The following is a 26051-nucleotide window of genomic DNA, read 5'->3' as shown; positions in this document are numbered from 1 at the left end:
GGAAGACCCTGGAGGAATGCAGAGATGTCAGAGGGGAGAGGAGGAGCGCCTGCACAGATGTCTGCCAATGTGACATGGTTGTCTATGGAGGTGCGTTTTAGGAGAAAGTTTATGTTGTTGTTTTCTTTATGTACCAGCTGCTGCTGCTCAAAAGGAGAAGCAGCAGCGGCTGGCCAACGTTAGTATTGGCAGTTGTGGGAGGTGAGGGGGTCGATGAAGGTGGGGGGGAGGGGCTTGGTGATGCGCCGGGGTGGGAACGTCGGGTGATGCGCAAAGGGGGGGAAGGGGATGCTTTGGGTGCTGTGCCGGGGGGGGAGGGGGGTGTCGCTGGACATGGGTGGCTGCAAGGGAGCAGGAGGAGGGGAGGGTCGCTGGACATGGGTGACTGCAGGGGGGGCAGGGAAGATGGAGATGGGGAGGGGGTCCAAAGACCACAAGGGTAGCTGCAGGGGGGACAGGGGATACAGGAGGGACACTGCAGGGCGGGCAGGGGGAGAGAAGGGTTGCTGGTCATGGGTGGCTGCAGGGGGGGCAGGGGGGGAGAGATGGGTCGATGGACATGGGTGGCTACAGGGGGGGCCAGGGGAAAGGAGAGGAGGGTTGTCGGATATGGGTGGCTGCACAGGAGAGGAGGGTCGCTAGACATGGGTAGCTGCAGGGGGAGAGAAGGGTCGCTGGACATGGGTGGCTGCAGGGGGGACAGGGGAGAGAGGAGGGACGCTGCACATGCCGTGCCTGCAGGGGGAGAGGAGGGATGGTGAGGAGGGGGTCCTGAGACCACATGGGTGGCTGCAGGGAGAGCAGGGGAGACAGGTAGGACACAGCAGGAGGAGAGGAGGGTTGATGGACATGGGTATCTGCAGGGCGGGGCAGACAAGAGGAGGGTCCATAGACATGGGTGGCTGCAGGGGGATGCTGGACATGCGTGGCTGCATGGGGGACAGGGGGAGAGGAGGGTTGCTGCACATGGGTGGCTGCAAGGGGCCAGGGGAGAGGGAGGGGGTGAGGGGGTTCCTCAGACCACACACTCAGTCACTCTCTGTCTCTCACATACACTCTCTCTGACACACTCACTGTCTTTGTCCCTCTCTCTCACACAGTCTTACACAGACAAACAAACACTGTCTCTCACACACACAAACACACACACTCTGTCTCTCTCTCACATTCTCTCTCTGACACACACGCTCCATCTCTCACACACACTTTTTCTGAAACATACACGTCAAGGAAAACCTTGCTAGCGCCCGTTTCATTTCTAACAGAAATGGGCCTTTTTTTACTAGTGTAAAATAAAATTTGAAACATTGCTTATAATTATTTACAAGTATGTGTGTATAAGGTCTACAGTGATCCTTTGTCAGCGAAACAGTCCATCACACAGAGCATAGCACTTCTGGAACTCAGCCACAGCTAACTGGTATGTCTTAAGCTTTGTATATTTTGAAGCAACTGACTTGACATTTCCTCAAATGATTTTTTTACCTACACAGAATATTAATACAGTTTGAGTGGATCTAGTTTTATGTTGCCTTATTTCACTTGACAAAGTTTTGATTTTAGAATTGACTTTTGGTTTAATATATTAGGAATGTTATCTGTGTGTTTGGAATGGTAACCAAGCCATATGGATTTGCAGCATGTGCTCATGCTATTTAATTTGAAAGCAAAAAGTGCTGTTTAACATAATTCATACGTAAATTTAACACACATTAAATGTGTTAGAGTCAAACATTTAATTTTGCAGATGCTAACTGCCAGATTGTATATGTTGCGCCTAAATCTAAGCATATTCCATAACAATGTGCATTACTTAATTGGCTTAACAAGCCAATCAGCGCACTTAACAAGCAATAGTGAGCTCTAATTGGCAATAATTAGAATTTACGTGCATAACTCGATAAGCGTATGCTGTAATGAACTGTGCCTAAATTCCAAAGCATGTAGTTCAAAAGGGGTGTGGCTGTGGGTGGGGAAATGGGTGTTTCATGGGCGTTCCCAAATGTATGCATGTTGTTATAGAATATAGCCCAGTCTGCATAAATCTACGTGCTGGGATTTACGCCACGTTTCCAGCAGATAGCCAAGACATGTCGCTTCTTCCTCTTTAACATCAGCAAAATTCGCCCTTTCCTCTCTGAACAAACCACCCGACCTCTCGTCCACGCTCTCATTACCGCTCGCCTTGACTACTGCAACTTACTGCTCACCGGCCTCCCACTTAGCCATCTATCCCCCCTTCAATCTGTTCAGAACTCTGCTGCACGTCTTATATTCCGCCAGAACCGATATACTCATATCACCCCTCTTCTCAGGTCACTTCACTGGCTTCCAATCAGATACCGCATTCAATTCAAGCTTCTCCTTCTTACCTACAAATGCACTCAGTCTGCTGCCCCTCACTACCTTTCTACCCTCATCTCCCCTTACGTTCCCGCCCGAAACCTCCGTTCACAGGACAAATCCCTCCTCTCTGTACCCTTCTCCACCACCGTAACTCCAGGCTCCGCTCATTCTGCCTCGCCTTACCCTATGCTTGGAACAACCTTCCTGAGCCCTTATGCCAATCCCCCTCCCTGCCCATCTTCAAGTCTTTGCTTAAAGCCCACCTCTTCAATGCTGCGTTCGGCACCTAACTCTTACCATTCAGTAAATCCAGACTGCCCCAATTTGACTGCCCCTATCGGTCTGACTGTTCACTTGTCTTTTAGATTGTAAGCTCTTTGAGCAGGGACTGTCCCTCTATGTTAAATTGTACAGCGCTGCCTAACCCTAGTAGCGCTTTAGAAATGTTAAGTAGTAGTAGTAGTTATAGAGAGGATTATTTCTTAAGCTTTATTTGGAGACCCACTGGGCTTCTTGAGTACATAAGAGTGGGAACTTTCCAGGCCTGGGAGTGTTCAGAGATAGTGAGATAAATATTTGAGAAAAGAGCTCCCATCCCAAAGGGTGGGGTCGGATTAACAGTGACTTAACTGGCCAAGAGCCGGCTGGTTAAATGGCTTATGCGGGGCTGTCCACTGATACTCAATGGCACTTAACTGGTTAATGCCGCTGAACATTAGCACTAACTGCTAAAGCTGTAGCTAGCAATTTTGTGGGCAGTTGGGGTCGGAGTCAGCACATGTAGTTAAGTGCTGATATTCAGCGCTTCACTGCTGAAGTTAACCTGACAAATCGGACTGCATAAAACTCATTCCTATCTGTCCGTTTTACTTAGGCGATTATGTGCTGAATATAGCTGGCCACACAAAACTGGATATTCACTGCTGGTGCCCAGACATGACCTGGCTTTGAATATCTGAAAATGCTGACTGTCACTGGCTGAATAATTACCCCAGCACCGGTCCTACCTAGAAAATTGTCCCAGGTCATCTTGCTTAAGGTGAACAAGCTCATGAACCTATTGACCAGCAACATGAATCTTATTACCTGATTGGCCTAGTGGTTAGAGTAATACATAAGTATTGCCATACTGACACAGATCGAAGGTCCATCAAGCCCAACATCCTGTTTCAAATAGTGACCAATCCAGGTTACAAGTACCTGGCAGGATCACAGAACAGTACAATACATTTTATGCTGCTTATCCTAGAAATACACAACCTAAGTCAGACAAAGCACATGTACTGCAACAAGTGTATATGATTATTGAAGGTGTCTCATAACGTCACAAAGACATATTCATGTCAAAATTGTTTTCGAGCTCGCCGGCTAGTGACTTAGTATAATCATAGACCACCTCCTACCAACCAATAGTGCACATACACTGCGTCTTGTGCAAATCTAAATCTCTACGTGTCTATCTGTGTACTCAACAACATGTATACTGTTTTCAAAAAAGATTTTTGGTGTGCACTACTGTCAAAAAATTAAATATTGTTGCAGTAAATTTACTGGTAATGCAAAATCCACTTAACTTGATAGCTCTAAGCGTTACTCGCCGTCATCCTGGACTAGAGCTTATCTCCTGGGGGCTAGAACCTGTCACATTGCTCGAAAACAATTTTGACATGAATATGTCTTTGTGACGTTATGAGACACCTTCAATAATCAATATACACTTGTTGCAGTACATGTGCTTTGTCTGACTTAGGTTGTGTATTTCTACAAAGGTATTTTTGGACAAAGCAGAACCATTTTTTGTTTTATTTTTTGATATTGATATCCTAGAAATAAGCAGTGGATTTTCCTCCAGTCCATTTTAATAATTTTCTTATGAACATTTTTTAGGAAGCTATCCAAACCTTTTTTAAACCCCGCTAAACTAACTGCTTTTACTACATTCTGTGGCAAAGAATTCTAGAGTTTAATTACACATTGAGTGAAGAAAGATTTTCTCCAATTTGGTTTAAATTTACTACTTTTGTAGCTTCATTGCGTGCCCCCTAGTCCTAGTATTTTTGGAAAGAGTAAACAAGTGATTCATGCCTACCTGATCCATTCCATTCATTATTTTATAGACCTCTATCATATCTCCACTCAGCCATCTTTTCTTCAAGCTGAAGAGCCCTAGCCACTTTAACCTTTCTTCATAGGGAAGTCGTCCCATCCCCTTTATCATTTTTGTCACCCTTCTCTTCACCTTTTCTAATTCCACTATACCTTTTTTGAGATGTGGTGACCAGAATTGCACACAATATTAAACGTCATCTGCTATTTGGATGCCCAGTCTCCCAGTCTCATAAGGTCCTCTTGTAGTTTTTCACAATCCTCTTGCATTTTAACAACTTTTAATAACTTTGTGTCATCAGCAAATGTAATTATCTCACTAGTTACTCCCATCTCTAGATCATTTATAAATATGTTAAAAAGCAGCGGTCCCAGCATAGACCCCTGGGGAACCCCACTATCTACCCATCTCCATTGAGAATACTGACCATTTAACCCTACACTCTGTTTTCTATCTTTTAACCAGTTTTTAATCCACAATAAAACACAACCTCCTATCCCATGACGCTCCAATTTCCTCTGGAGTCTTTCATGAGGTACTCTGTCAAATGCCTTTTGAAAATTCAGATACACAATATCGACCGGTTCACCCCTTTAAAGAAATGTAATAGATTGGTGAGGCAAGATTTCCCTTCCAATAAATCCATGTTGGCTTATCAAGCTATGCTTTTGAATATGCTCTGTAATTTTGTTCTTTATAATAGACTCTACCATTTTGCCCAGCACCGACATCAGGCACACCGGTCTATAATTTCCTGAATTACCTCTGGAACCTTTTTTAAAAATCGGCGTTACAATGGCCACTCTCTAATCTTCAGGTACCATGCTTGATTTTAAAGCCTGGTTCAAATCCCGCTGTGGTTCCTTGTGATCTTGGGTAAGTCACTTAATACTCCATTAGGTGGAGGAGTCGCCTAGTGGTTAGTGCACTGGGCTTTGATCCTGGTGATGTAGGTTCAATTCCCACTGCAGCTCCTTGTGACTCTGGGCAAGTCACTTATTTATTTATTGGGAATTATTAACTGCCTTTATGAAGAGATTCACCCAAGGAGGTGATGCCCCAGGTACAAAATAAGTACCTGTATATAATATGTAAACCGCTTTGATTGTAACCACAGAAAGGTGGTATATCAACTCTCATCTTCCTTCTTCCATTGCCTCAGGTACAAACAAATTGTAAACCCTCCGGGAACAGAGAAACACGTGGAGGGGCATAATCGAAAGGAGCGCCCAAGTTTTCCTGAGGACGTCCTCGCAGGACGTCCGGCGAAGGGGCGGGAAAACCCATATTATCGAAACAAGATGGGCGTCCATCTTTCGTTTCGATAATATGGTCGGGGATGCCCAAATCACAAAATTTAGGTCGTCCTTAGATATGGTCGTCCCCGATTTTCGGCGATAATGGAAACCGAGGACGCCCATCTCAGAAACGACCAAATCCAAGCCATTTGGTCATGGGAGGAGCCAGCATTCGTAGTGCACTGGTCCCCCTCACATGCCAGGACACCAACCAGGCACCCTAAGGGGCACTGCAGTGGACTTCACAAATTGTTCCCAGGTGCATAGCTCCCTTACTTTGTGTGCTGAGCCCCCCAAACCCCCCCAAACCCACTCCCCACAACTGTACACCACTACCATAGCCCTAAGGGGTGAAGGGGGGCACCTAGATGTGGGTACAGTGGGTTTCTTGTGGGTTTTGGAGGGCTCACATTTACCACCACAAGTGTAACAGGTAGGGGGGGATGGGTGTGGGACCGCCTGCCTGAAGTGCACCGTACCCACTAAAACTGCTCCAGGGACCTGCATACTGCTGCCGTGGAGCTGGGTATGACATTTGAGGCTGGCAAAAAAATATTTAAAGTTTTTTTTAGGGTGGAAGGGAGTTGGTGATCACTGAGGGAGTAAGGGGAGGTCATCCCCGATTCCCTCCGGTGGTCATCTGGTCAGTTCGTACACCTTTTTGAGGCTTGGTCGTGAACAAAAAAATGGACCAAGTAAAGTCTGCCAAGTGCTTGTCAGGGACACCCTTCTTTTTTCCATTATCGGTCAAGGACACCCAAGTGTTAGGCACACCCCAGTTCCGCCTTCGCTATGCTTCCGACATGCCCCTGTGAACGTTGGTCGTCCCCGCGACGGAAAGCAGTTGAGGACACTCAAAATCGGCTTTCGATTATGCCGATTTGGGCGACCCTAGGAAAAGGACGCCCATCTCCCGATTTGTGTCGAAAGATAGGCGCCCTTCTCTTTCAAAAATAAGCCTGCTAGTGTACCAAGTGTGAACTAAATCCAGATAAATAAGCTACATTGAATTTGACTATAGGCATTCCTTTTTTGAGACTTGAAGTTGCTTTCATTCTCTCATGATCAGAGCACTATTAATGTCACCTACAGGTATTACAACAATGAATTGTTACAAGAATAAATATCTTTTTGCCATTGAATATTATCGTGAATACATGAAGTGTTAAGTAATACTCCTTTGTCCATCTCTGACTGTTTATTTTAGGTGTGATGGTAGTGTGCTTCTAGCAGGGAAGCTTTAAAAATGTTGGTCTTGATTTCAAATCCATTACAGCATCTGTCTTATTTTGCAGCTAAGTAAAGAGGTGCAGATGTAGGCCAGCCAGATCTATTTTAAACTTTCTGAAATTACAGTCCCAGACACATCTGGCAGATGTTGGCAAAGGCTCTCTTCAAAGAGAACTGAGGAAGAGATGGGTGTGGTTGACTTGAACACAGCATGGGAGAAGATTGAGTACTGATGTTTACAATGTTATTGTACTCAGTAATTCTACTCATAGAACCGTTATGTATGGCCTGTTTTACAGTCAGAATCATCCTTGTTGTGGTTTGGAAGATGTGCTTTTGTGGGTACAGCACGGGACTGGCGTTTAGGAAGATTCCTATTTACTAGCCTTGTCTTAGCCGTTGATTCTCTTTGTTAACACGAAGAAGTCCTTATACATCCTTTTATTCCTGGGCACCCAGGTGTAGTTGAGTAATCCTGATGTCAGCTGAAGCATTAATGTAGAACCATAGTAGTTTTCTCAGGGTTGAGTTTTTGATTGGTTAACACATATTCAGTGGCTGATGATTGGGAAACCTTTCTTCAAAGTGTCAGATGCTGATTGAAAGGACATTTCCAAAGGTACAAAAGCCTAAATATCAGCATAACTAAGATATGAGTTGCTTAGATCGCTGATGGATTCCAATATCCTGTTTATGTTGTTGGCACTCAAGTCATATATAGGGGCCCTTTTATTAAACCACCTTTACGCAGTTAACATGTGGTTTACTGCGTGATAACTGCTAGTGCACAACTGTGTTAAAGGGCTTTGGGTTAATTTATCACAGTTACCGATAGGTAAACCACACAATTAAATGATTTTGTGTTGAGGGCGTGGCATGGATGGAGAGTGGAAGGTGTTTGGTAGATAACGCGCTGCATATTGCGTTGACACAGAGTGAATGCGGACCACTTACCACCTTCTAACTATGAGGCTCCAAACCAGGAGCCGTTATCATGCATTAATGAGAATGTTAATGCATGACCTTCAGTAGAACATATTGGGAACGCCTCCAATAAATTGTGCGTGAAGGGCCCCTTTTACTAAGCTGCGTAGGCACCAACGCGCACCAAATTGGAGTTACCGCCCGGTTACCATGTGGCCCTTGCGATAAGTTCAATTTTGGCTCACGTCCACTACACGCGTCTGAAAAATATCTTTTTTTCTGGCATGCGTAGCGGATGTGCATAGGTCATTACTGCCCAAATTCTTTACCACTAGGTCAATGGCTGGCGGTAAGGTCTCAGATCCAAAATGGACATACAGCAATTTTGATTTTGCTGCATGTCCATTTTCGTCAAAATTTTTTAAAAAAGGTCTTTTTTACAGGTGTGCTGAAAAATAATTCTGTGCGTGCCCAAAACCCGCACCTACACTGCCATAGGCCATTTTTCTGCTCGCCTTTGTAAAAGGACCCCCTAAATTTATTTATTTATTTGTTTCATTTGTATCCCACATTTTCCCACCTATTTACAGGCTCAATGTGGCTTACATAGTACCGTAAAGGCATTCGCCAATTCCGGTGTAAAACAAATACACAGTGATATTGAGGTAGGATGGAGTTCATGTGGAACAGACTTATAGGGAATCGTAGCGAGGAAGCTACTGTGTGATAAAGTCCCATATTAAGGCACAGTAACTGCAGATTATACCAAGTGGAGAAGAGTGGAGGAGTGGCCTAGTGGTTAGGGTGGTGGACTCTGGTCCTGGAGAACTGAGTTCGATTCCCACTTCAGGCACGGGCAGCTCCTTGTGACTCTGGGCAAGTCACTTAACCCTCCATTGCCCCAGGTACAAATAAGTACCTGTATATGTAAGCCGTATTGAGTCTGCCATGAGTGGGAAAGCGCGGGGTACAAATGTAACAAAAGTAAAAGGGCCCCACAATTTTTGTTTCTCAATACAATCTCTGAAAGTGATTGACAGAAGGCAACCCAACAGCTGTGTGCTTCTTCACAATTTAAATTCCAACTAAGGACTCCTTTTATTAAGCTGCAGTAAAATATAGCAGATGGTAGTGTTAGCGCATGGGTTTTCCATGCGCTTTGGCCACTTTTTAGCACGGCTCTAAAATGACCGAATTTTTATGTATGCCATTACCACCTGAGCCCTTACCGCCTCCTATTTAGTAGACACTAAGGGCTCATGTGCTACTCGTGTGGTAATCCGGCAGCACATGACAGTGTGCCCGCGCTGACCGATTACCGTTGGGAACGCCTACTCCCCGCCCCCTGCACTAGAAAATAAAAATATTTTCTAGTACGGGAAACAGCACGCACCAAACGCAGAACTACCACAGGGTGCCTGGGCATGCCCAGTGGTACTGCTGGTTTGCTGTACGCTATTGACGCAGTAGCTCTACTGCACCATCGTAAAAGGGCTCCTTAGTTTTTCAAACTTCAGAAAAGGGAAAAAATCATTTATTTTTAAATCAGGCAATTTTAAAAGCCATTTCTGCATGTAAAACAAAATTTTTTAATTTGTTTTTTTGTTGGCATAGAAATAGTTACTTATAAAATTGCACATTTGATATTTGCCAAAAGTAATGAGTGTACAGCCTATATATGTGTAACTATACCCAAGTTGAGGTAAGGTGTTCTTTGGATTGAGACTGAGGATGAGTTTGCATTCACAGACATACATTTGAAAATGTACATTTAAACCAGCCATGAAAATTTGCGCAAGTGTAAGCTTATTAATTCTTTGGGGTAATTTTCAATGCTACAGTGTGTGTTTCCATACTTTTGAATTGAAATTTTGCTGATACTTCACAGGGAAAAGCATTCACTTACCCCTAAATTTATAGTTAGCATGCAAATTAGTATGCACAAGTTACAGAATAAGATCAGTTGTGCATGTAAATTACTTTAATAATGATGAGCTAATTGGTGTTAATGAACAATAATAGGCCATAAATTGCCTTAATTAGCAATTGGTACCGATTAACAGTTACACATGGAACTGCCCTTCGTCGCTATTCTATAAATCGCACTTAATCTGTGGCATGCAACTTCTAGGGAGATGTGGAAATGGGTGGGACATGGGCGGGTCAGTGGCATGCTTAGGATATGCATGCGCAAGTTGTAGAATACAATTACTTATATGTGTAACTAATGTCAGGCGTGCACACTTACACCAACCATTTAGCTGGAGTAGTATGTGCTCACGCCTAAAGTTACACATGTAAATGGACACTTAAGCTAGTATTCTATAATGGCAGTTAGATTCATAATTGCTTTTCTAGAATTGTTGCTTAGCGTATTCCATTGGGGCACTTAACTTTAGACACTCTTTTTCTTGAATTTACTCAGGGCTGGTGTTAGACATGATGGGGCCCAGGGCAGATGCTAGGGAGTGGGCCCCAAAGCTTGCTTGCAGGCTGTGGCTCTTTCAACTTCCTGCAGGTTTGGAGCCACCTGTGACATGGTGGCCAGGGCAATTGCCCTGATTTCCCACCCCTAACACTAGCCCTATGCATGTACTCAGTTATATCCATAATGCTAATTTTTCTTACTAAAGTACCAAACTCTGCATGAAACTCGTTACCTAAATATATCAGACACTAAGGGGCATTTTCGAAAGAGAAGGGCGCCCATCTTTCGACACAAATCAGGAGATGGGTGTCCTTCTCTCAGGGTTGCCCAAATCGTCATAATCGAAAGCCGATTTTGGGCATCCTCAACTGCTTTCCGTCGCGGGGACGACCAAAGTTCACGGGGGCGTGTTGGCAGCGTACCAAAGGTGGGATGGGGGCGTGGTTAAGAGATGGGCATCCTTGGCCGATAATGGAAAAAAGAAGGGCGTCCCTGACGTGCATTTGGCCGACTTTACTTGGTCCCTTTTTTTTCACGACCAAGCCTTGGAAAGGTGCCTGAACTGACCAGATGACCACCGGAGGGAATCGAGGATGACCTCCCCTTACTCTCCCAGTGGTCACCAACCTCCTCCCACTCAAAAAAAAAATTTTTTTAAACATTTTTTGCCAGCCTCTATGCCAGCCTCAAATGCCATACCCAGCTCCATGACAGCAGTATGCAGGTCCCTGGAGCAGTTTTTAGTGGGTGCAGTGCACTTCAGGCAGGAGGACCCAGGCCCATCCCCCCCACCTGTTACACTTGTGGTGGTAAATGTGAGCCCTCCAAAACCCACCCGAAACCCACTGTACCCACATGTAGGTGCCCCCCTTCATCCATAAGAGCTGTGGTAGTGGTGTACAGTTGTGGGGAGTTGGGTTTTTTTTGGGGGGGGGGCGGGGGTTGGGGGCTCAGCACACAAGGTAAGGGAGCTATGCACCTGGGAGCAATTTGTGAAGTCCACTGCAGCGCCCCCTAGGGTGCCCGGTTGGTGTCTTTTGGCATGTGAGGGGGACCAGTGCACTATGAATGCTGGTTCCTCCCATGACCAAATGGCTTGGATTTGGTCGTTTTTGAGATGGGCGTCCTCGGTTTCCATTATCGGTGAAAATCAAGGTCGCCCATCTTTAAGGTCGACCATCTCAACATTTAGGTCGACCATCTCTAAGGTCGACCTAAATGTTGAGATTTGGGTGTCCCCGACCGTATTATCAAAACGAAAGATGGATGCCCATCTTGTTTCGATAATATGGGATGCCCCGCCCATTCGCGGGATCATCCTCAGCGATGGGCATCCTTAGAGATGGTCGTCCCCGTTCGATTATGCCCCTCCACGTCGATTATATGTCATTTAGAAGTTTACTTAAAGCCCACTTCTTTAGATCTGTGTTCAGCTAATATGAAAAGAACATTTTATTTATTTTTTAATAGTTGTATTTCTATGTTAATATTGTCTTGTAATGCTTCTTCTTAATTTGTTATGTAAACTGTATTGAACCTAAGCTTTCTTGGGAAAATGCGGGGTAGAAATGTGATAATAAATAAATAAATATAATTACCCACTTACAGTTTGCATTGTGCACAGTGGGAGAAAGAGCATCAGGTTACAGAACAGTAAGGCCACTGTCTCTGGTCCTTCAGCAATAGAAGCTGAGCCTGTGCTAAATAGAGCCACCTGATAAAGATCATGCCTGAATTAATTACGAACAGAACATGACAGCAGAGGGAGGACTGTATGAACCAATTAGTCTGCCTAGCGCCCATTTCATCTTTTCCTTCTTCATAACTAAAGATCCTCTAGTGCTTATTCTATTTTTTTTTTCTTTTTCCAGTTCTCTTACCTCCTCCACTGGAAGGCTGCATGTTGCCGCCAAGATTTACTGTGTGCCTGAAAGGTTTTGTAATAATAACCCTTCAAGAATTTTATTTTAATTTAAGATTGAATTGGAGTGCATAGAAAGCAGTGCAAAGTAAATTCGGGATCTTGCAATGATGTAAGAGTTTCTGTTGCTAGTCCTTGCATTCTGGTTTGTTTTTTCAGAGTTCCGGAAAGCTTCTTTTTTTTTTTCCTGTATATAATTCCAATGTTAAAACAATAATTCCAGCTGGGCAGTTTCTGTACAAAAACATTTTTATGGAATTAACATCCTGTGTTCAAATCAGACTACTTGGAATGGAACTGGGCAGGGGTCACATAGGGGATGGGACAATTGGGATGGGAAGAAAGTTGGTAGTATTCCTTAATTTCTATCTTCTAGCAATGATAGGGTCTTAGTAGAGATCATTGTGGTCATCTAATTATCATTGGCCTGTTCTTCCGTCTTTGCAAGCAGTTATCTTTTAGTTATACCCACTGGTGTGAGCACTGCAACTTAACTAGAAATTGGAGTATTTTAATGTCAACCAGCCATTTATAAGTCCCTTACAGGTAGCAGCCCCAAGAAGCGTGTTAAACTGAAAGTTGTTTTAATTTAATTTTGATAGCAGTTAATTGGATGAATATAAATTTAATAACAGGTTCATAGGAAGATTCAGTGATAGAATTTTCCTGTGTAGAGACGAGAGTATTGCTTATGATAGCATGAAACTAACACTGTGAGGGGTCCTTCTACTAAGTTGCGCTGAAAAATGGCCTGCGTTAGTGTAGGCATGTGTTTTGGACGCATGCAGATCCATTTTTCAGGGCAGCTGTAAAAAAATGCCTTTTTTGGGGGGGCCAAAAATGAACATGTGGCAAAATAGGAAAGGGATGGTAAATAAGACCAAAAATATTGTAATGCCTTTGTATCGCTCCATGGTGCGTCCACACCTTGAGTAATGTGTTCCGTTCTGGCTGCCATATCTCAAAAAAGATATAGCAGGATTAGAAAAGGTTCAAAGAAGTGTGACCAAAATGATAAAGGGGATGGAACTCCTCTCATATGAGGAAAGGCTAAAGAGGTTAGGGGTTTTCAGCTTGGAAAAGAGATGGATGAGGGGAGATATGATTGACGTCTACAAAATCCTGAGTGGTGTAGAACGAGTAGAAGTAAATTGATTTTTTTTACTTGTTCCAAAACTACAAAGACTAGGGGACACTTGAGGAAGTTACATGGAAATACTTTTAAAACAAATAAGAGGAAATATATTTTCACTCAACGAATAGTTAAGCTCTGGAACTCTTTGCCAGATGATGTGGTAACAGCGGTTAGTGTATCCGGGTTTAAAAAAGGTTTGGACAAATTCCTGGAGAAAAAGTCCATAGTCTGCTATTGAGACAGACGGGGGAAACAACTGCTTGCTCTGGGATTTGTAGTATGGAGTGTTGCCATAATTTGGGTTTCTGCCAGGTACTTGTGACCTGGCTTGGCCACTGTTTGGAAAACAGTATACTGGGCTAGATGGACCACTGGTCTGACCCAGTATGGCTACTCTTAAGTTCTTATGAACTTTTTCTAATTCTGCTATATCTATTTTGTGATACTGGGAAAAGAATTGAACGCAATACTCAAGGTGAGGTCGTTCCATGGAACGATACAGAGACATTATAATATTCTTGGTCTTATTTTGCAACCCTTTCCTAATAATTTCTAGCATCCTGTTTTGCTTTTTTTGGCGGCTGACACACCGGGCAGAAGATTTCAGCTTATTGTCTACAATGACACCTAGATCTTTTTCTTGAGTGCCGACTCCTAAGGTGGATCCTAGCATCAGATAACTATGATTCGGATTATTCTTCCCATTGTGTATTCACTTTGCATTTGTCCACATTAAATTTCATTTGCCATTTGGATGCCCAGTCTTCCAATTTCCCAAGATCTTTGTGCAATTTTTCACAATCTGCATGTGTTTTGACAATTTTGAGTAGTTTTGTGTCATCTGCAAATTTAATCACCTCACTCGTCATTCTGATTTCCAGATCATTTATAAATATGTTAAATGGCACCAGGGAGCTCCATGAAATGGCTCTTTCCTTTTTTTTCTTTTAAAAGCAAAGATGAGTATGTTGAAGAGAGTCATACTAAGGGGCCATTCTGTAAATTGCTCAGCTTAGGGTTAACTGTGGCACTGTATTTGGAAGGTACAGCCTGATTGAAATGTTGGAACCCTGGGTGCATCAGCTGGTGGTGATTTTTGTCTCCTTCAATGTTTTGCTCACCCATCGTACATATAAATTTGTGCCTTTTACCAGAAAATACCTCACAGTCATTATTTTGTAGTATTTGCTACCAAGTGGGTTGAGAAAAAGGACACAGACATTTTCGATTCCCTCTCTGTATTACTATGCCGACCTTATTTTTATAGACTTTATTGGGTCTTTTCATCTATGTTGTATGGGAGACAGTGTATGTGAGTTCAGGGAGGCTATGTCATGCAAACAGAAACCTGAATAAATCATACCAGCTGTGGAACTGAAAGCTCTTTGGATTATTAGTAACCATGAATTACTGAGGCAATATTAGCTAGTTGTTTTGGTAATACAAGGCAGACAGTTTTTAATCAGAAAATGATGTCATATGTGTAGTAATTTGCCTCTTGAATACAACTGAATCCCCCTAATTAAAAGTTAGTACAATGCTTTCTAAAAGGAAAATTTTGTACTTGTGTGTTAAATAGAGGACTTTGTTAAAGATGGTGTCTGCTTTTGATCAGGCCTGGGTCTGTGTGTTATTTGGCAGCATCCCATTAATGGCAGTAGAACACAGGCAATTAAAATTGATCTGTAGTAAGCACCCTGTCTGCTTCTGCTAGAGGGCAGGAGATGTGTGACTGGGAAGCTAAGAGATTTGAATGATTGACATTGTAAGTGGAATTCACATTGGTAGCTATATGTAGGCCAGGGGTTCTTAAGTGGGGTCCATAGGCCCCTAGGAATTCTAAAAGATAGGTCCAGGTGTAAATGTGAATTTAGGCCCACTGTCTGTGGGTAAAGTAAGGGTTAATTTGTGAGCCAGAAATATTTCAGAAATGGAGAAAATAGCCTCTTGTCTAAAGTTAAAGGGAACCGGTGTTACATACTCAAGGCCACAGAATGTGTGAGAAAGTAAAACGACATATGTGATCAAGAATGTGCTTGATAAGATACTAGCCTTTTTGCTTTAATTAATTAATTAATTTGTTTGTTACATTTGTATCCCACATTTTCCCACCTATTTGCAGGCTCAATGTGAAAAATCACAGGCGTTCCTTTGTAAGTCATATGAAAAGGCACTTCACCTGATGCTATGTTGAAGACAGTATTGCAGTGCCTCACTGCCCCCTGGATTCTACATATGGTGCCCAGAATTGCATGCCCAAATTTGTGTGTGTGCCCAAGATGCGTGTGCAAATTGAGTAACAAGTCAATTAGCATCAATAATCGGGTGCTAACAACCAATTATTTAATTGGCCCTCATTAAAATTTGCACGCGCATCCAGCTGTGTGCTATTCTATAAGGTGTGGGACTCAACTCTACTAGCATGGAACTCAAAAGGGGGCGTGGCCGTGGGCATGTCAGGGGCATTCCGAAGGTTACGTGTGGAATTATAGAGTAAGGCCTCAGCATGCCTAACGGGTGCCAGCATTTACACCAGGTTTCAGCAAGTGTAAATCTGATGCCCCAATTTAGGCGGTCACTCTTTATAGAATAGCGCTTAGTGCTGAGCACCATTTACTGAATCCAGCCCTGTGTGTGTACTGTATTTTGCCTTCCGTTGGTTGCTCTCTTAATAAACAGAAAATTTCAGCTGGCAATGATGTGTTTACATTTATTTCTTATTGACACAGGTCAGGGGTGACACTCATTTCAGTGCCCAGCTGCACTGGAAAAAAATGTACTTTCAGTGGACTGACCATAATTAGCATAATTTTTCATATACTTGCATATAAAATTTTCTTTTTTTTTTTTTATAGTTTAATTTCTTTTATTGATTTTTGATACAGATACAATTAAGAGCTCACAACATAACAACAAGTAACATTTTACAAAGTAAGGCAATACCGGAGCTCACATGTAAGAAGCAGCAATCTACATCCAGAATCAAATTAAGTGAAAACAAGAGAGAGGGAGGAAGGAGGAAAAGAAGAGGGAAAGGGGAGGGGGGGGGGGGGGGCTGGAGGATACAAATCACAGTATAAAGCATGCATATGCCAAAAAAATACATCAAATTTAGTACTTATCTTTGTACAGTATCAAAATAAGAGACGAGTGGTAGCCATTTTTCCCTATATGAAGCTGACTCCTAGTGAAGGGGCTCTTGTTAGCACCATGGTTTCTTTAGCATTGAAGGTAATCTTCTCCCATTGGAAGTCTTTACATCAGGCTACCTACCAGGAATGGTGGAACTTAGTGCTCCAAATTTACAAATTCGAATCACACCTTGCAAATAAAATTTTCTTTTTAAGAAAAGTCAGTTTCTGATATTTGTATGTGGCCGTTTAATTTGTTTGGGCCTTTTACTTTGAGAGGAAAGGGATTTTGGTGATCGGTGTTAGGTCAGAGAAGGAGTCTGGGGATGAGGAGAGAAGGAATCACAGAGGAGAGAAATGGAAAAGGGATCCAAGGCAGGAGTGGTAGAGATATAGGTGATAAAGGGAGGATAGGGTAATCAGGCAGCAAAGAAAGGAGAGCAGTGGTGAAAGAGGGGATCCTGGCATGGGGGCCAACTTTTTAAAACACTGTCATTTGGCAGCTTGACCCCAGTGGTGGTAATGCAGATTAGGGGTCATGGGACCATTTTGACCACTGATGCGGCAATATGATTGGATTGTGACTTGGGATAGGGTTTGCTAGCCCCTTGTTGTGCATTTTTAATAATGTTAATAAACCCCCAAAATGTAGGTTTTTTCATGTTGTAGTTTTAAGATAATATCCTGCTTATTTTTGAAGGAGAAGGGCAGCCATCTTCTGACACAAATCGGGAGATGGCCGGCCTTCTCATAAGGCCGGCCAAATCAGTATAATCGAAAGCCGATCTTGGCTGGCTTCAACTGCTTTCCGTCGCAGGGAAGGCCAAAGTTCAAGGGGGCGTGTCAGCAGTGTACCGAAGGCGGGACGGGGCGTGCTTAATAGATGGACATCCTCGGCCGATAATGGAAAAAAGAAGGGCAGCCCTGACGAGCATTTGGCCGACTTTACTTGGTCCCTTTTTGTTCACGACCAAGCCTTGAAAAGGTGCCCGAACTGACCAGATGACCACCGGAGGGAATCAGGGATCACCTCCCTTTACTCCCCCAGTGGTCACCATCCCCCTCCCACCCCCCCAAAAAATTAAAAAACATTTTTTGACAGCCTCAAAAGTCATACCCAGCTCTATCACAGCACTATGCAGGTCCCTGGAGCAGTTTTTAGTAGGTACTGCAGTGCACTTCAGGCAGGTGGACCCAGGCCCATCCCCATCCCCCCCCCCCCACCTGTTACACTTGTGGTGGTAAATGGGAGCCCTCCAAAACCCACCCGAAACCCACTGTACCCACATGTAGGTGCCCCCCGTTACCCTTTAAGGGCTATGGTAGTGGTGTACAGTGGTGGGGAGTGGGTCTTGGGGGGGGGGGGGTTGGGGAGCTCAGCACACAAGGTAAGGGAGCTATGCACCTGGGAGCAATTTCTGAAGTCCACTGCAGTGTCCTCTAGGGTGCCCAGTTGGTGTCCTGGCATGTCAGGGGGACCAGTGCACTGCAAATGCTGCCTCCTTCCATGACTAAATGGCTTGGATTTGGCCGGGTTTGAGATGGCCGCCATTGGTTTCCATTATTGGCGAAAACCAATGTCGGCCATCTCTAAGGGCAGCCCAAATGTTGAGATTTGGGCGTCCCCGACCGTATTATCGAAACGTAAGATGGCCGCCCATCTTGTTTCGATAATACGGTCAGGTACGCCGCTTTATGGGGCCGTCATTAGAGATGGGCAGCCCCGTTCGATTATGCCCCTCCATGTAACGATGTAATGAATTCACATCCTTATTAGTAGGCACTAGAGCGGCTTGGAACAGCCCTGGGAGAGGAAGTATAAGACCTGTTGAATCTGAATCTAATGTGAGGTTTCTAGAACCTCATGAAGTGGAAGGAATAGCCTAATACAGCGGTTCCCAAACCTGGTCCTGGAGGTACCCCATGAAATGAGGTTTTTAGGATACCCACAATGAATGCTCATGAGAGAAATTTGCATGCACTGACCTCCACTGCATGCAGATCTCTCACATGAATATTCATTGTGAGTATCCTGAAAACCTGAATGGCTGGGGTGCCTCCAGGACCAGGCCTAATGGTTAGAGCAGCAAGCTGAGAGCTTGGGAAGCCCAGTTCAAATCTCACTGTGATTCCTTAAGATCTTGAGCAAATCACTTAATCCTCCATTGTCTAAGGGACAGGAAAATTATCTTCTGTGACTGAATGTAACTCACCTTGAGCTGCAACTGAAAAAAAACAAAAACCTATGAACTAAACCCAACATCCTTTCCTTTTCATGCCTCATGGTGTATTAGAGTTAGCAAAGTTGTAATGTGTCTTGAAGTGGAAGAGCATATAGGAAAAGTTCAGCTTTAATTGTATCCTTTGGTGATGCATTGGCCATATTAAAATCATTTTATATATGCTGACTCTGTTGCTCAGAGTATAGTGCTGTTTGCTTCTGGTATAGGGGATGGGATTTGATATACCACTTTTCAGAGTCTTTTACAAATTATATACAATTTGTATTTTAATTTTGTAATTAACTTAGAATACCTGAGATAAAACGGAATATAAGATGTGTTCAATAAACAATTGTTTTTCTGCTTTACAACAGTACAGTAAATACAAAAATCCAGTCTAATATAACCTACAACATTAGCACATACATAACAATATAAAGCAAACAGGAGATAATTACTAATCAGCAAATTCTTTCCCCAAACAACTCTCACCTACCCCTCTATTCCACATATCTCAATACTCTCACACACATAGGTTAAAATTGAGGATTTGTTTCCTAAATCCAATCCCTTCAAAAATTTACTTTTCCCTCCAACCAGCTTATCAATTTGTCCTTGGAACAAAATCATAGATACGGTTCTTGCTGCTCACAAAGGGATGAAACGCTTTGGCTTATCCCTGGGACAGTGGTGAATCTTTGATATCGATAGCTTTGATCACATTCAGAGATGCCAGGTTACCAGTTCCAGGGTAGAGGTTTTGGGACAGTCCTGGATTTCTGACAGTCATGGAATTTGAAGAACTGATTTCAGTGAGCCGGATCAGGCTCTAGGAATCCCACACTGCTGTGGTAAGTTCAAAACCAGGACTGTGCAAAAAGTCTCCAGCCTGGAGCTTAATTTTTTTTATTTTTTCTTACATTTGTACCCTGCGCTTTCCCACTCATAGCAGGCTCAATGCGGCTTTCATATTATATACAGGTACTTATTTGTACCTGGGGCAATGGAGGGTTAAGTAACTTGCCCAGAGTCATAAGGAGCTACCTGTGCCTGCAGTGGGAATCGAACCCAGTTCCCCAGGACCAAAATCCACCACTCTAACTACTAGGCCACTCCTCCACTCCAATCAGCAGACTTCCAACTTGGTGGCAGGCAAAAGCAGACAGAAAAATGGACTGTACTGGGATAAGGTAGAGGCAGGGAGGGGAAGAGGAAGATTCCTAGCAGTGATAGATGGCAGGATCTCCTTCCCTCCTCCCGTGTTCTTGCTGTCCCAGCAGCCTGGCATCACTATACCTGGCATACTAGTTTCTTTGGCCTAGATGAACAGTTATGTCATTCTCCATCAGTATTCAGTTTTAGTCATCTGGATGACATGCTTTTTGGATATATAAAAGGCACCAGAGACTAGCCAGACTGTTAAATAGGCCTCTGGGTTTTTTTTTTTTTTAATCTGTAGGACAGAGCTATGACAGGACTGACACTGTGCTACAGATGTCCTATGATTGACTATATGTATAGAGAGAGAAGTTATACCTTTCTTAGTATCTCTTAAGGTTTATAATCCATACATGTTTTGACTCGGCAGTGATGCACTTATTTTGCTTCTTACATACAGTTCAGCTTAAAATGTAAATGCTTAGTAGCTGCTGTCTTGATTTTATCTAATGTATTGATAGGTTTGGATAATGAAGTTGCACAGGCCGCCTGTTCCCCCTGTCAATGATTATAACAGATAATGGGGAGGGTTGCAACTCATACTGGTGCTCTTGTGCATAGCTCTTTCAATGAAGGTGAAAGCTTGCATCAATTTCATTTCCTTCATTTATGGTCATAGGGTCAAAGATCTGTACCATTTGAAAGGTTTACCAGGTTACTGGGTTACAGAATACTTTGAATTCGAATGAGACATCTGGGTTTTTTTTAACCAAAAAAACATTCTTTTTTTTCCCCATAACTCCAACTTTGTAGGAAAACATTTTTTTATGGGTACTATTCCATGAGACTCACTGAGAGCTATTTATTCAGTCTGAGGGTGGGAAGGGGAAAGTGCTGGTATCTATTTGGATTGTCTTCAAAATTGGTTTTACATGCATGGGTTAGCTTTTTAGTGAGTGACATAACAAAAAATAATGTCTCAAAATGTATGGTCCAATGTGGTTTACAAAACAATGAAATAAAATACCTAGAATATGACATAATATATAAACAAAACTAAAAATAAAAGTAAATATAAAACAAGAATCAAACCATTCTAATTAAAATTTTGCAAATAAGGATTTTCAATTTTTTTGGAAATGACATATAAGTCAGACCTGTTCTAATAAATAAAGGCAGAAAGTTCCAGAATGAGGTCTGTCTCTCTCTCTCACACACACACACACACACACACAAAGAAAACAGCATTGGATATTCTCATAAAACGAACTCCTTTAGATATAGGTGGGTGAAGCAGCAATTGATCCTGTAAGTGAGAATATCTAAACAATGGGACAGTCAACAATTTAATCACAAATTCAGAATTAAGAACATAAAAGACGAGCTGATTTAAAAAAATATTTGCGCACGTACAGGAAGCCAGTGCAATTTTGCTAAAAAAAAAAAAAACAAAAGGTGAAACACTGTCAAATTTCCTAATCCTAAAAATTAATCGAGCAGAAGTATTCTGAATAAGTTGAACGTTGTTTAATAACCTAATAGACAGACCCAGCTAAAGAACTTTGCAATAATCAAGTTATGATAGTATCAGCATCTGAACCAGCAAAGCAAAGTGTGTTTTGTCAAAATAAGATTGAATGAGATGCAACTGTCTCAATTAAAAAAAAAAAGAAAAGTTTTTGTTTTTGTTTTTTGCCAGAGATGACTTATCTGAGGCTGTAAAGACAGTAAAGAGTCTAAGATAACTCCAAGAACTCTCAATTTGTCTTCCACTGGTAAAGTTTTACCTGAAGGTAACAAAATAGCATTGGACACAAGTTATCTTGGAATCTTTAAACCAGAGAACTTTGGACTTATTTAGCATTTTGTTTTAACATGTTAGTCAGTGTCCAGTGTTGAATCCTATCCATGCATGATGATAATCTATTAGAAGTGTCACCAAAATTGTCACGAAGAGGGACCAATATTAATATATAATTTGCATAGGAAAATAAAGTGTTCACCATTATACAGTTTAATAGAACCCAAAGTAGACATAAATTAACCCCACCCCCTTTTACAGAGCTGCACTAGCTGCTGCCGGTGTGATTATGCCAACACAGCCCATTCATTTTGAATGGGGTATGTCGGCATTACCACGTGGCAGCCGCTAGCACTGCTTTCTAAAAGGGGGGAGGGGCAAAGAAGGTGAGAAACCCCCCCCCCCCCACAGTGTCATATTATGAATCCCCAAAATTCCAGAATAAGAAAGATTTTAACGCTTTTTGAAACAGCTCATAAGATCCCAGAAACATCATTTCTGGTGTTGGAGTATTCCACCTTTATTATGCCAAATAAAAATAACTGGCTGAATGTGAAGGTTTATAGATAATATGCCTACAACTGGAAAAAGAGTTAGGAAGTTCCTGTCTGACCCACTGGATAAGCCATTGCATATAGCTAGGTGGAATTCCATATATTATTTGAAAAATAAGCATATCATAGCTTAAAAAATGATCGAGTCTCCACAGGTAGCCAATGCAACCTTACCAATAGCGGAGATGCCCTTTTAAACTTCAGTACTCTGCAAATTAGGCAGGTGGTAATATTCTGCACCATCTGAAGTTTAGACAACAAAGATTTTCTACAGCCAATGTATACAATATTGCAATTTTTTTATTTATTGCATTTGTATCCCACATTTTCCCACCTCTGCAGGCTCAATGTGGCTTACAATACATCATGAATGGTGGAAATATATTAGAAAATAGACATTTAGTGTTACAGAAGTATCTTGGGTAACATTATAATGGTAAAACATGATAGTAGTATAACAAGCAGATATTATAAGACAGTTCTGAATATATGTGGAGGAGTTGTGTATATTCACATTTGTTGATCTTTGTGGTATGCCTTATTAAAGAGATGGGTCTTCAGTAGTTTGCGGAAGTTAGTTAGTTCGTCAATCGTTTTTAAGTTGCGCGGCAATGCGTTCCATAACTGTGTGCTCAAGTAGGTAAAGTTTGACGCGTGAATTAGTTTGTATTGTAGACCTTTGCAGTTGGGGAAGTGCAGATTAAGGAATGTGCAGGATGATCTTTTAGCATTCCTGGGTGCAATAGTCTAAGGGGCCCTTTTACAGAGCGGCGGTAAGCCCGCTCTTTCGGGACTACCAGTGGCCCAACGCGGCCGCCAGCGGTAGTCCCGCCCCAAACGTGTGCCATTTCCGGGGGAAAAGAGAACCCCTGGAAATGGCTAGCATGGTAGTTACTCAGCGGTAATTGGGCATCGCCGTGCACTTCCCGGTTACCGCTGGGTTAGCACTGGAGCCCTTATTGCCACCTCAATGAGTGGCGGTAAGGGCTCCCTACTGCATGGCCACGCGATGATACTTATTTCACCGTGTGGCCATTTTATTGGGGGGTTTTACTGGCTGTGGGAAACAGGACCCCTAAATTGGTATCAAGGATTATACCAGCAAACTATAGGCTTCTAAAGAAAAACAATTTCTTACGTGTCGCAGCTTCCATAGCATTCTAAAAACTTTAGATACCACCATGGATACCTGTGTTTGAAATGTCAGATAGTTATCCAACACAACATCCAGGATTTTCAAAGTATTCTCCAAATTAGAAGTCACATTATCCTGTGTAAAACTGGTTTCTGTAACAGGCCAGAACGGACTGCTAACTATCAAAAATTCAGTCTTACCTTTATTCAATTTAAGTTTGAACAACGCAGCCCATGTTTCCAATGTGTCTAAACTACATTTTATATGAATTAGGTTCTCCTTAATAGAATTTTGAAATGAAATACAAATGGCAACATCATCAGCATATATAAAAGGATGTAATTCTAGAGAAGCCAACTTTCTTCCCAGTGGAGCCATAAATAATGATGTTAAATAAAACTGGGGAGATAGGTGACCCCTGTGGTACACCGCATTGAGATCTCCATTCAGGAGACAAAGAACCAGACATCTTCACTCTATAGGATCTATAGCCCAGAAAACCCTGAAAGCACTTGTAAACTTTTCCTGTGATAGCAGCACAGTCAAGAAGCTGCAGTAAAGTATTATGGTCCACTGTCAAGGGAATTTTCGAAAGAGAAGGGTGCCCATCTTCTGACACAAATTGGGAGATGGGCATACTCTCAGGGTCGCCCAAATCGGCATAATCGAAAGCCGATTTTGGGCGCCCTCAACTGCTTTTCGTTGCGGGGACGACCAAAGTTCACGGGGGCGTGTCTGCACCGTACTGAAGGCGGGACTGGGGCGTGATTAAGAGATGGGCATCCTCGGCCGATAATGGAAAAAAGAAGGGCGCCCCTGACGAGCATTTGGCCGACTTTACTTGGTCCATTTTTTTTCACGACCAAGCCTCGAAAAGGTGCCCGAACTGACCAGATGACCACCGGAGGGAATCGGGGATGACCTCCCCTTACTCCCCCAGTGGTCACCAACCTCTCCCACCTCCATATATAAAAAGTATATGGAGGGCTTTTGCCAATGATGAGGATGTCCAGCTCCTTGAAGATGGTTTTGCTTGTCTAGGAGTTTCTCGAGGCTTTTTCCTCCATCCACAAGAAGTGTGTTTGCTATTTCTATTGAGGGGCAGTGATATATACAGAACAAGCTGATAAGTGCTCATAAAACCTTTTTTTTTTTAACCCTTCACCCCTCCCCCCCCATTCCTTCTCAAACACTGCTGTGCTGCAGCATTAATATCCTGAACCTTTCCTAGTCCAGGATATTCATGCTTATTAACTAAGTTGGGATAGAAACAACCCCTATCGCAATAAAATTTAGGTTTGCAAATACTGGAAATTAGAACTAGAATCTTGTTACCCCCCTGAAAAGCCACAATCCCCTAATTATTCAAATTAGTTGCAGTTGACAAACAAACCATCGATACAAAGGCCCCATTTTACCCGATGGACCCAAAACAAGGGGTTAACAAATAAAACCTATTTCCAAGCCCCACCTGTCAATAAGCCTACTCTTAAAAACAAAGTTAAAAATTAAAATATCCCTTCATGATTTATATAAACAAGAAACTAGCACCATACTATATGCAGCAACCGGACCTCCACTAAAACCATAGAAGCCAATCCGCTCCCAACAAACCCCAAAAGCTCACAAAGAGCAAAACGAAATTTCTGTGCATGTCATTGTGCTAAAGAGTGTGCCTTTGGCTTGGACAATTATGCCTTAAAGACCATAGTTCATGTCCTAGTGATGAGCTAACTAGATTATTGTAATTCACTTTTGGCTGGGGTTCCACAATATCTACCTGGATGGCTGGGAGGTTGGGGGCAGGGGGACATTCTAGGGGGAGGAGGGTTTGAGTTTCTTGCTGTGGGCTGGGGGAGGGGGCAAGGAAGGAGGGGGCTTTGACAGGGGATGAGAGGGGGCTCGGGGGAACAGATTTAAAAAGAAAAAAAGTTATGAAGGTGCTGGTCCAGTATTCAGCGCCGGCACCCACTCACTCAGTGGCTTAATTTAGGACAGATTTTGAGCCTCTCCGGCCTGCTTAAATCACTCTGAAAATTGGGCCCTCCATTCTTTGAAATTTTTTGGCAGTGAAGCTTAATGGCTAGATTTATTTCACTCTTGGTTCTATTTTATTAATCTTTCCAAACCAGTGGAATATTTGGGTACCTCTCCATTCAGACCATCTCATCCTTTTACCCTCTAGGTCAGAGGTGGCAGATCTTTCTGTCTACCGCTACTCCAGCTCTCTAACTCTTCATTCTCCTTCCACAACTATTGTTCTCCAGATGTTCTTTATTCTTCTGTATTGTTTAATTTGTGAACCACTCTGGTGCTCCTTGTGCTACATGGTATAGCAAATCTTATAATAAACATAAACAGGCACAGAGACTCCACATTTGCATGCAGAGGGGTTGGCAAGAATTCCATGACCCATGTGCCATATGCTTTTCCTATTTGCCTTAATTAGAAACCTATCATTCTCAGTAATGTTTTCAGCCAATCCTGGATCCCAGATTTTAAGTTCTAGTAATAAAATCTCTTCTGTTTGCCACAAAGTTATCCAGCTGGGTTTGAGCATGGTTGATTACATTCTTTTCCCTCAATGTCTGAGTTAGAATTAATTATTTAAGAGTACCACTGTGCACAAGATAGTAATACCTGTTAGTGGAACCCTTCTCT

General features: G+C 42.8%; 1 protein-coding gene across 1 annotated transcript in view; it reads left to right on the top strand.

The window, feature by feature from the left end:
* The window catches only part of KIAA1549 (KIAA1549 ortholog), a 227335-nt gene that overhangs the window by 56425 nt on the left and 144859 nt on the right, over window positions 1-26051 (top strand). The window lies entirely within an intron of this gene.

Source organism: Microcaecilia unicolor, chromosome 9 (genome assembly GCF_901765095.1).
Source record: "Microcaecilia unicolor chromosome 9, aMicUni1.1, whole genome shotgun sequence".
NCBI classification, from domain to species: domain Eukaryota; kingdom Metazoa; phylum Chordata; class Amphibia; order Gymnophiona; family Siphonopidae; genus Microcaecilia; species Microcaecilia unicolor.
The sequence above is the reverse complement of the archived record's forward strand: the minus strand, read 5'-3'. Positions and strand labels throughout refer to the sequence as shown.